This window comes from Orycteropus afer, unplaced genomic scaffold, assembly GCF_000298275.1.
Source record: "Orycteropus afer afer isolate SDZICR_OR568_19922 unplaced genomic scaffold, OryAfe1.0 scaffold00002, whole genome shotgun sequence".
Lineage (NCBI taxonomy): Eukaryota > Metazoa > Chordata > Mammalia > Tubulidentata > Orycteropodidae > Orycteropus > Orycteropus afer.
In genome coordinates this window covers 13,050,703-13,063,094 of record NW_006921589.1, presented here as the reverse complement: position 1 = coordinate 13,063,094, position 12,392 = coordinate 13,050,703, and positions in this window count along the sequence as shown.

Here is a 12,392-nt window from a genome sequence, read left to right as displayed (position 1 = left end):
AAATAAAATAAAAAGTACAGAAAAAGTGAGAGGGTTAAGTTGAGAAGTGAGAGAAAGAAAGGCTCATCAGAAGTGTGTGTGTGTGTGTGTGTGTGTGTTAGGCAAAGCTGTAGTAGGTCAACAACCAATCAGGGAATGGAAAAAGCCAAAGAGGTGTTCTGAAACATTGTGCTTTGATCTCAACAACCCTCCTCTATGTAGAAATAAGTAATTCTGCCTGAAAATATCAAGAAAGTCTCTTCAGAGGATGCAGTGCTTAAACCAAGATTTGATGAAGTTTGTCTTGTAGATGAGATGGGAGGAGAACTCTCCGGGAAGAGGAAACAGTGTTTGCAAACACCCAGAGGAGTGGAAGAGCTTGAAACGTTAGATAATTTCCAGTATAAGACCCGGAATTAAGAGGTAAATAATAACACAGGGGCAGAAGAAGGTTAATCACAAATTGCCTTGTGAGTCATGCAAAGGGCCCACATTTAATCTAGTAGGGTGGGGACTAAAGAGCCATTGAGAACTCCTCATCAGCAAAGTGACAAGATGGGAGCTGCCTATCATTATGACAACTAGTTTATTGAACACTCTCTACTCGGTGACTTCAAATATGAAGTAGTTACTGGACTTTTCCCGTCAATCACTGACACCATGTTATGTCACAGCTCCCTGTCTGGCCTTGTAATGATAGCTTAGGCACAGCTTTTGTCATTATTTATCAGAAGTTACTCAATTTAAAGTTATAACATCATATCTCATTCAAGATTTTCTCCTTCTCTATTGTGATTGGAGAGACCAAAAGGGAGGAGTCTTCTCTTTCTCTTCTTTTCTCCTTCCATCCTGTAGTGGGGGTGTAACTCATTGCAAAAGAAATGCTGCCAGACCAGATGGTAGGGGGTGAGAATGAGGGAATAGGGAGTAAGGAAGGCATCTTGGACAAGATGACCTTTAGCCAAGCCTCTAAGGACAAGTGGATGCTACTCAGTGTGAGATAAAGTCCCGGTAGCAAGAGTTGTGTAGTTAAAAATACAGAGAACATGTTGTGTTGTCATTGTTATGTGCTGTCAAGTTGGACCCGACTCATAGCGACCCCTTCTTGGGTTTCCGAGGCAGTATCACTACAGAAGTAGATTGCCCAACCTTCCTTCCAAGGAGTGGCTGGTGAGTTTAAACCACCAGCCTTCTGGTTAGCAGTCGAGTGCCTTATGCACTATGCTACCAGAGCTCCCACAGAGAACACAGCAAGATATGAAAACAGAAAAAGGAGCTCTGGTGGTGCAGTGGTTAAGTGTTTGGCTGCTAACTGAAAGGCTGGTACTTCAAACGCACCAGTTGCTCCATGAGAGAAAGATGTGGCCGTCTGTTTGTGTAAAGATTTCAGTCTTAGAAACCCCTTGGGGCAGTTCTACTCTGTGCTATAGGGCCATTATGAGTCAGAATTGACTCAATAGCAATAGGATGAAAACAGAAGGCAGTTGTGTGTGAGGGAGAACATCTCCCATCTTCAATGAAAACGCAGTGAGGACAGAGATTCTGTAACAGAAGTCTGTATCGTGGGTATGAAAGAATCTTTGGACCCTGGAGTGTTAGAGGAGGATTGCATAGCAGAAGGGTTACGAGATGTTAAAACTAAGCTCTAGATAGCTGCCAGATTGTAAAGTATTTGGAAGAAGGGTAGATTGCATGGAGAACATTAAAGCAGAGCATGCATATATGTCCCCAGCAAACATATAGGAGAAAGAAGGGACTAGGGCTAGGAAATTGCCTCTATCAGATAAACTATAGAGAGACTCATATGCTTCTTTATTAGAAGTATTGATAATCAGCCAAACAGTGATGTTACTGAAAGCACAGGGCTCTTCTGGGGGATTTGGGAATGCCTGAGTTGCACTGAAGGGGAATCTAACTAACTATACCACTTTCAGAATCATGTTTTTCAAACCTGAACACAAATGCCCAGTAGGCCTGCTGTCTGTGCAAAGACCATATTTCACAACATAAAATCATTAATGAATGATTTAGTACCTCAGGACCTGAGTATGCCTGGATCTACCATTCCTCAAACCTGTGCTTTCTTGAGAAGAACTTTTTGTGGATTTGAAAATGTGTAGGGAAGGAATGTCATTATAGAAAAAGCCTGGTAAAATGTTCCTGAATTTGCCAAGGTATTTGCTTTCACCTTCCGTGTTTGTGGAACGTTCCCACCAACCTCTCTCAAATAAATGTTTATGCTCTCTCTTTGCAAGATGCCAATTATTTCTAATCTTGCTGTCATATTGGTGGCCAAATTGTCATTTGATAATCACTTAGCACAGTGCCTAGCACACAGAAATAATAATACTATTGGTCCTCAAATGTTGTCTGCTACCATTAGACCAGTCCTCTGTAGCTTGCATTAGCTCCAGGGGTCAGAGAGTCTTCCCCCGGCCCAGGCTCTATTGGATGCCTGACCTGAGTCCTTCAGAACTTCAGTGATGGGGTTTGGTGAAAGATCTTGGATAATGTGTTTATTTCCCAGAGACCCTCTTCCCATCCTCAGCTCCAATCCATTTATCACCCCCTGCAAAGACAGAGAAGTTGAGTGCTCAGAACAGTGCCAACTGCACACAGTGTCTCCAAGCACAGCAGCAGTGCTTCCTCTTAATCTCCCCCAACTGAATCCAAAGTAGCCCTGTTTCTGTCTCAACCTAAAGGATTAGCCCCTGGACTTCCCCCACTAAATGCTTTCCTGGGTCAATGATTTTTCAGAGAGAAAATGCCTGCAATTGAGACATGAATTAGTACTGCTCTGTCTGAAGAAGAGGTTTGCAAGCTCATTCGCCCTAAAAATAATGTTACCAGGCTTCCTAAAGAGCCCTGGCCCACCTGCATTTGCAAACTGTCTTATAGCACAACCTGTGTTTGTAAATCACTCTAATTTTGACTCTTCTCTTGTTAGATTAAGACAGCTATGAGTTTGTAAATATACAACAAAGAAAGTCCATCAAAAATAGAACTGAAGGAGAGGCAGAGGTTATTACAAGATTTTGAGCCTGCTGTCTGATTTCATGTGCAGCCTGATTTCTCCTGAGTCATTTCCATGATCTGGTATGATTAAAGACTGTCATCCAGACTGGATTAGGTACAGACACCCTTCTACAGGAATGGGCAGAACCAAATGACTCCCAGCTTCACGTTCCTCTGAATTCCACCAACAAGTAGAATTTTCACTCATTCAAAAAATATATCAAACAGAAGATGGAGGAATAGGGAGATAAGTGACACAGGCCCTCTTCAGCAAAGAAAAGAAAAACCAGTTGACAGAGATACAGAAGATAATCCTGGAGCCCTGAGCTTTGAAAAGGACTATACAGAAGTGGATTAGGCACCAAACAGTGGAAAAACCTGAACGAACACAGTGAGTACAGAGATGGTCAAAGCTGCGGAGTGTCAGCTACTCTGATGGGACCAATAGCCTGAATATTTCCAAGTGGTGTTGGGACCTGAGAATTGACCTAAAGATCAGCCCTGTCACCAATGGCTGCAGGGACGACTGCGCTGGTGGCCTATGACTAGGAAGAGAAACAGCAAGGACAGAGACAACTTGAGCTGTTGATTTTCTGCTGCCTTGATTATTTACATGTGGCAGCCATTTTGTTATTTAAAATGACCAAGGGCATGGCTATTTTGAATCTGTACAAGCGGCAATCATTTTGGATCTTAAAGTGACAGCATTCTCATTCAGATTCCAGGGACCTAAGAATAGGCTCTGTTTGCTAAGGTCAGCAGGGATATAGGAGAGGCTGACAACAGGAAAGGAGACAGGTGGTGAATGTATAAGTGCTGTCAACTGGTGAATAGAGGAGCACAGCACAGTACCCTGCTTGCATAGATAACATACAAACAAAACAAAGAAAATGGAAATTGTGGGCAAACACTCCAACATACAATCACCAATTAAATATAAATACAAAAACATCACAATGCCTTGGACACAATAAAGCATCACAGTCCACACAAAGAAGCAAGATAAAGCAGGAGAAACAGGGGACCAGGATACAGACCAAGAACACATCCCTGAGGAAGAGACAGCATTGGAATTCCCAGATAAGGAATTCAAAAGAATTATATTTATGTGATTTCAATGAATTGAGAGACAGATCAAGGAAAACACTGACAAAATTGAGGAAAACACAGAGAAAACCCTAGAACAGTTTCGGAAGACAATATAAGAACAAAATGACAAAATAAATGAAAAATTAGAAATGATCCAAAATCTACATACAGAAATCCAGAAGATTAATACTAAATTTTCAGAAATAGATAGAACAGGAGAGAAAAAAATCAACACAACCCTAAGGGAAAAAGATATATATATATATATATATATATATATATGTTTCAAAGAGTAGCTATTAATCAGAAGGGCAGCATTTATTCAGGGAGATAGCTCAGAGAGCAGGAATGCATAGGAAAGAAGGACACAGGGAAAAGGTTACCACAGGAAGGAAGTGGGAAGAGAGTTGATGCATTATGGCGATTGCAATCAATGTCAAAAACAAAATCTGTATGAGCTTTTGTATGGAAAATGAATTTGCTCTGTAAATTTTCACCTAAATCACAACAAATAATAATAATAATATAAACCCTGTGGAGGAGTTCTACTCTCCACACATGGAGTCGTCATGAGTTGGCATTGATGCAAACTAAGGACAACAAGAAAAGTGATGATATAAATCAGTAGTTGTCACTTTTTTTTCGCTGTAATCACAAGATCAATGTTGGCATGAGCAACACGGCCCCAAGGACCATTGCTGCCTTCATATCTGCCACCCCATCCTGATTTTTCTTTCAAGAAAGTCATATTTAAATGAATTTCTTTAAAGTAGCTATTATTAGTAAGGTACCACACAAAAATCACACAGTTATGTAAAACAGTCCCCACCTCAAAGACTTTACAGTCTAGAAAAGAAGCCAAAAGGTTCAATGTAGCATTTGTTCATATGAGAGAGAGAGGTGTGGATTCAAATTCTAACCCTGTCACTAAGTTGGTTATCTTGGGAAAGTCATGTCACTTCTCTGTTTCTTATCAGTAAAATTTGGCTAATGAATTATATGTGTCTCCAAGGGTTTTTATGAAGATTAAAGGAGGTAAAGAACGTGAGACAGAGTCTGACAGTCATTGTTTTTAGCTATTATTATCCTAAGAGAAGGAGCCCTGGTGGTGCAACAGGTAAGCTTTGGGCTGCTAACCAAAAGGTCGGCAGTTCAAACTTACCCAGCAGCTCTTCAGCAGGAGACCTTGGCAATCTGCTTCTGTAAAGATGGTAGGCAACAAAACCCTACAAGGTAGTTCTCCTCCTCTGTCACACAGGGTCACTGTGAGTGGGAATCAACTCCACAGCGCCCAACAACAACAGAAGAGTCCCTGAGTGTCACAAATGGTTAAGTGCTCATCTACAAACCAAAAGATTGGTGGTTCAGCTTCACCAAGAGACACCTTAGAAGACAGACTTAGCAATCCACATGTAAAACTTGGTTTCCAATGGGTCAATTACGAAGATTGTTAGTAAAGGTTATCTTTTTCCTCTAAAAAAGAGTGGGATTAAAACAACAAAACCACTTGCTATTAAATCAATTCTGAGTCATATCGAGTCCCTGGGTTTCACAGAACTGTGCTTGATGGGCTTTCAGTGGTTGTGCAGTTCTACTCTGAAACACACGGGGTTGCCATCAGTCACAAGCAACTCATGGGCCACTGGTTTGGTTTCTCTTTAGTTTATCATAAGAGAGCTACATATAGATACAATATATGTTTTTTTTGTTTTTGTTTTTTATATAGTAAAACGTTAGGAGATGCAGAGGGAGTTTCTCTCACATAGGAGTTACTCAGGCTGTATTTGGAGAAGAAAGAAGAGAGGGAGATCAAAATGTTACTGAGTGAATATCAAAGTAGAACAAGGAATATTGATTGGTTACTAGAAACATATGACAGACTTTTGTGGTCCAACACACCTTCCTCATAATGGGGATGGAGCTACCTAAATGCACCTGCAGCCACTCAAGAAACCCTCCCTGTGACGTCAGGGCCCCCACCCTCCTTTGGCCAGATCCCATGAGGCATTACTATCACCTCATCGTCATTTTCACCTTCGATGTACTTGTGTAACCTGTTCTATTTTCCAAATATGGAAAATGTTTTATAGGGATTACATTTGAGGCAGGCTGCTTCCTGAAGACCTAGAGGTTCTCACTTTAATCTTATTAACACATTCTTCAGATTGCACAGCTGGGTGGGTGACTTCTCTGTAGCTGGCTAATCAGCTATGGGTTGTGGTTTCTTGTAACAGCCAGTCAGGGAAATCTTTCTCCCCAGACTCCTGTCCTGACCCCTTCCCGACCTTTGGCTCATGGATCTTGAGGTCTGCCTTATTTGGAAAATAAATTCTAGAATCAGTGAACTGTGAACAACAACCTGAGAATTATTGGTAGGTGACAGTGAACTGGAGTCTCTGAGTGGTGCACCTAGTTAACATGCTTGGCTGCTAAGCAAAAGGTTAGAGGTTCAAGTACACTCAGAGAGGCCTTCAAAGGCAGGCCTGACAGGCCATCTACTTCCCAAAAAATCAGCTACAGAAAATGCTAAGGAGTAAGTACAGTTCTACTGACACACACTGGGTTGCCACAAGTTTAAGAATGGACTCAATAGCAACAGTTTAGTAGTGAATTACCCCCCAAGTGGCAGTTTAAGATTACAAACTTGAGAATGGCCTTTGGAGGATTCAAAAGTATTCTTCCACGGTCGTGTGTCTCAACGGGTGATCCATGGACCAACAGTATTAGAAGGTCTTCTGGTGCTACTTAAATGCAGATTCCTGGCCTGTCTCAGCCTCCTAAATCACAATCCATTGTGAAGGTGCTGCAATCTGCAATTTTAACAATCTTTTTGGGTGATGGGGTGACCAGCTGATCCTCCTTTGACAAGAACTGTTCTAGTTTTAGCATTGAAAGTTCCACATTTGGGAGCCTTTTCAGTTTGGGGTAAGCCAGGACAGTCATTCTATGGGTACATTGTTCTTCCTATCTGATGGTATCCTTACAGATGCCACGGCTACTTGGTAGAGCCTCCGGGTCCTTGATGTGACTTGGAATCTAGTGTGACATGGGGGTGAAGGAACTTACAGACACAGATCTTGGTAAGAACCTTCTGTGTGGGCTTGTGTATTTGAGAGACCCAGAGCATTTGTTTTGATACTTTGTGTTTTTGTAACTTTTGTTTTTTGTTAATTTACTTTTTTCTTTCTTTTGAACCTCAGGGGCAGAGAATTGAACTTAGTCCTGCAAGACATCACTCTGGGTTTAAGTAATTATTTATCCTCACTTATCCCCGCTGGCCATGACCAATAGGCAAACATTACAATGTAATTGTTATACATGCTTGAATGTGTATGTATCCTTGTTAAATATGTAGTGTTTTTTTCTTGTGTATTTTACCTTATGCAAATTATACTCTGCTACAGACTTCATTCTGTTACTTTCTGTTTTGCTAGGCATTGTAGTGAATGTTGTGTAGGCCTTTGCTTTGTTTCCTCTTGTGGTAAGAAGCTTGTAAGATGGCTCTGGATCATTTCAGTCTCTTGTTATTCATGCCTTTGTGTAATTGCCTCACTTTGAGCATAGGAGCTCTGGTGGTGTAATGAGAGACACCGCTTCAGAAAACCAAGGAGGGGTCGCTATGAGTCTAAGTGAGTCTATGGCAGTGACTTTGGTTTGGTTTTTTTGAGTGTGCACTAGACCTAATAACAACTTGCTCCTAATGAATAAAATGTGGCAAAAGTGATGGGGTGTCACTTCCAACGGTAGGTTACAAAAAGTCTCTGGCTTCCTCTCTTATTCTGTCACTTATTCACTCTGATGGAAGTTAGCAGTCATGTTGAGAGCTGTCCTATAGAACGGTCCATATGGCAAAGATTGAGAGAGGCCTGCAGTCAACAGCCAGCAAACAACTAAAGTCATCAGTCCAATAGCCAAGGAGGAACTGATTCCTGCCAACAACCTCATGAATAAGCTTAGAAGCAAACCCTCCCCAGTAGAGAACTGAGATGACTGTAGCTTCAGCCAATAATGGATTACAGCCTGTGACAGACTCTGAGCCAGAAGACCCAGCTGAGCCACACTGAGCCCTTAACCACAGAAACTATGAGGTAATAAATGTTTATTTGAAGTCCCTACGTTTGGGGTAATTTGTTATTCAGCAATAGATAATTAACGTACTTCTAATCATTGTACAGTATGCATACCATCTCTTCCCCTCATTTTACTTCTCTGTTCCCTGTAGGGATGAATACCTGAGTGAATTTAACTCCTGTTACTAAAACCATCATTGCAGTGAACACTGAGTCACCTCTTCCTAGATCTACATGAAAAGTTCTCTGGGATGTATACACAGAATGAGACTGCACAGGCCCAGAGACTAGGAAAACATTTGAAATAATAACAGCTTCTTCAATCACTAAATTGTTCTTCCTAATTTTAAAAGAAGATTTTTCCCCCATACATTTTGTTCTAAAGGTAGGTAGTCTTTGAGAGGAAATGAAGAGACCCCTGATGAATGGGCATTTCACATGTGGGATGGTGCGTTAAGGGGTTGTCAGGGAACCAGGGATGGTCTCTAGAACTTGGACGACTGGTTTCTTACCTTAAAAAGGCATTTGAGTATGGCACTTTTTCTTTAATGCAGACTAACTGGTTCATGCTGGGCTTTTGACTTGAGGAGCTGGGAGGAGGAGGGAGGGTGGTTCAAAACTCAGTCAACACATCTATGACCATTAAATCAATGTTTCTCTGTTTGGGTTTAATAAATGGCCTCAAGTTCCTGGAAATGTGTGCAGGGACCCTGTGGCCATGAGACGATCTGTCATTTTAGTCTTTACAGTAGGCTGAAATATATTTGGAAGTCATTGGACTGTGGCTGTCCTACATCAAAAGGCATTTCATAACAAAACACCATCATGTCCCATTTATAGAAATAGCATGCTGTGCTCTGGCTGCTGTGGGCAAATAAAATATGTTCTTGTAACATAAACAGCCTCACCTCCCCTCTAAAGACTAAAGGGCCATGAAAGATTTATGAAAATAGGTTCTTAAACTATACAGACACATACAAAAACATGTTAAACATATGTATGTATACACATACAGAGAGAGAGAGAGAGAACACCTAAGAGAGATGGTCATAAATGAATTACAAATCTAATAGATATTGTTGGAGGAGAGCATATCAGAGTCAAAAGGGTCAGGAACATTGAAACTCTTCTAGTCCACATTCCTCAGTCTTCAAGGGGGGAAACTGAGGACCAAAAAGGGGAAGTAACATGTGTAAAGCCCACAGCACTTCAAGAGTGCGGTGAGAAAGAAAACCTGAGTTTCTAAATACTGGTCAATGCCATCCTATACATTCACAATTAGCACACATATTTATTGATCTAAATTGTTTGGAAAATAAAAATGAATTATTTTCTTGGCTTTAGCGAGTTCACTAATGCCAAAATTTCAAACAAATGTTTGGGCTGATAGAGCCAGAGGTTTGAACTGGTTTTTCCCAATTCAGTCATGGCCGACAAAGTGAAACTGGGATGGACCAGAATTTTCAAAATGTGGGTGCCTAGAATGATGACCAGAATGGGAAAATTACACGTTGACACTCTGCCAGAAACTTAATCTCTCTCTTGGAAATCAAGGGTGGTATGTGCATTGCATAGCAACCAAATCTCTTGCTTGGCAGAGTTGGAAACAATGGTGCCCTGCTCAAAGATGGTAGCTGACCATGCCACTTTGAATGTGTATCACACTCCAGAGTCTTGGCAACAATCCAGTCTCCCACATTAGGCTTCTGAAAGGTCTAACTACACTCTTCTAAGTCTCTCATTCCAGGGCTTTGGCCGGTCCCTGTTCTGGGTATCATTCCAGGTGCCTATATTTTGCAAATTCTGATCTGTCCCTGTCCCACTTCATCAGCCATGACTGAACTAGTTCAAAGTGATTCAAAGCCCTGATAGAACATATGATATTTTAAAAATATGTCCACAAATTCTTTGATATTTCTTCCTTAAGAGGTTGAGCTTAATTCCTCTTCCCTTAAGTGTGAACTATAGTAACTCACTCCAAACAATTAGAATATGGCTCCTCGCCTAGGTCATAAAAGGTATTACGGCTTCCTCCTTGGTCTCTCTCTTGATCACTCTTTATGGGGGAGTCAGCTGCCAGATATGACCCTTTACCTCCACGTGGTGAGGAAATGAGGCCTCCTGCCCTCAGCCATGTGAGTAAGAAATCTTAGAAAGAGATCCTTTGAAAACATTAGATGACTACAACCCCAGCTGACATCTTGATAGTAACTTTATAGAGAACCCTGATCCAGAACCACCAGCTAAGCCACTCTCAAATTTTTGACCCATAGAAACTGAGTTAGTAAATGTTTATTGTTTCAAGCCACTATGTCTTGGAGTAATTTGTTATGCTACAATAGATAGCTAATACAGAGTATTAAGCAATATCCGTTATACTGCCACCGTGAAAGCAGCTGCCCATTTTATTCAAGGGTACACTCATCTTGTTGGAGAATATGATTTCTGCCAATATTTGGCCCTTGAGGTTCAATACATAGCAAGAAGAATAGAAGAGTGAAGGATTCTAGGCTGCCTTCTAGCTGCCTGTATCTGATCAACAGCTGTGATAAGCCTGGTTGTTCTACCGGCTGACTCTGCATGAGACTGACATATAGGGAAAAGTGTCCCTTCTTAGGGCCTGACTCTAGGAGCTTAGGGGAGACATTCTACATGAAGACTATGTTAATACAGACAGGGACCTATGTTCTAGTTGAGTTGGCTCAGTTCTGGATGTGTCACCTTGGAAAAGTCTCTTTCCCTCTATAGGTCTTAAGGTTTGCCTCTTTAAAAAAGGAAAAAATCAGCAAGGCCCTTTCTGCTCTCTCATGTATGCTAGTCAACACATTATCAAGATACTCCAAATAACAGCAGGCCAATGTACCAGCATTTGAACACAGTATAAACAGTCTCCAAGCTTCATGTTATTCCTCTTAGTGTACTTTGTCTTCTAAGTCCCTCCATAAAACAAGTTGCTGAAGACACTGACCAACATAAAATAACTAATGGACAATTCCTTCTGCTTCACTGAAATTTGCTGTGTCATTCCTCTTCATGTCTTTCCTTGCCTTTCCTTTGTCCACTGAGTCTCCTCTGCTCGGGATTTACCTATGATATTAAATAAGAAAGAAACTACCAAGCAAATATAGTTTAGGTAGAACCTCATCATTTGAGCTATGGAAAGGTGATGTCATTCAAGAGGACTGAACTCTGAGTCAAATGCCTGGAGATACATTGTCCTGGCTTTATCACTTACTTACTACATAATACTGGACAAGTCATCTCTTTTCTCTCAACCTCAGTTCCTTCTTCTTTAGGAAAATAATAAAACCAAACCCATTGCCCTTAAGTAGATTCCAACTCATAGCAACACTTTAGGACACAGCAGAACTTCCCATAAGGTTTCCAAGGCTGTAATCTTTAAGGAGAAGGAGCTCTGGTAGTATAGTGCCTAAGGCACTTGACTGCTAACCAGAAAGCTGGTGGTTCAAACCCACCAGCCACTCCTCGGAAGGAAAGTTGGGCGATCTATTTCTGTAGTGATACTGCCTTGGAAACCCAAGGAGGAGTCGCTATAAGTCGGTCCGACTTGATGGCAATAACAACAACAACAACAAGGAAGCAGACTGCCACATCTTTTTCCCATGAAATGGCTTGGTGGGTCTGAACCAATGCCCTTTAATCTAGCAGTTGTGCATTTAACCACTGCACCCCTAGGGCTCCTTGAAAATAAAAATAATAAATTATACTAGTCAACAGTTACTGATCACATTCTAAGCACTGGATTAAGTGATGTATGTATAATAACCTTTAACATAACCCTGTGACATAGAGAATATTATTATCCATATCTTACAGATGAGAAAACCAAGGTTCAGAGCTAGGAAGTGGTACAGTCAGGATTCAAGTCCAAGCTGTTAAGTACTACAATCATAGTAATTCTGAGTCAATTTCAGCTTGACTTGGAACTATATGGGTGCTAGGACTTAGAAGAGATGGGTCATCTGTGGAAGACAGATGGGGTGAGCTGCCAGGCATTGATTTACACAAGGTTTATGTGTTTGGATCTAGAACATGGGACCACTACCTCTAAAGGAAAGGGAAAATTCTATTGACCTTCAATGACAGTCACTGTGATTTTGAGGGGCTAGTAGTACTGGGAGATCTGGTGACTCAATGCCTAAGGCATTTGGCTGTTAACCAGAAGGCTGTTGGTTCAAACCCACCAGTCACTCCTCAGAAGGAAGATGAGGCAATCTA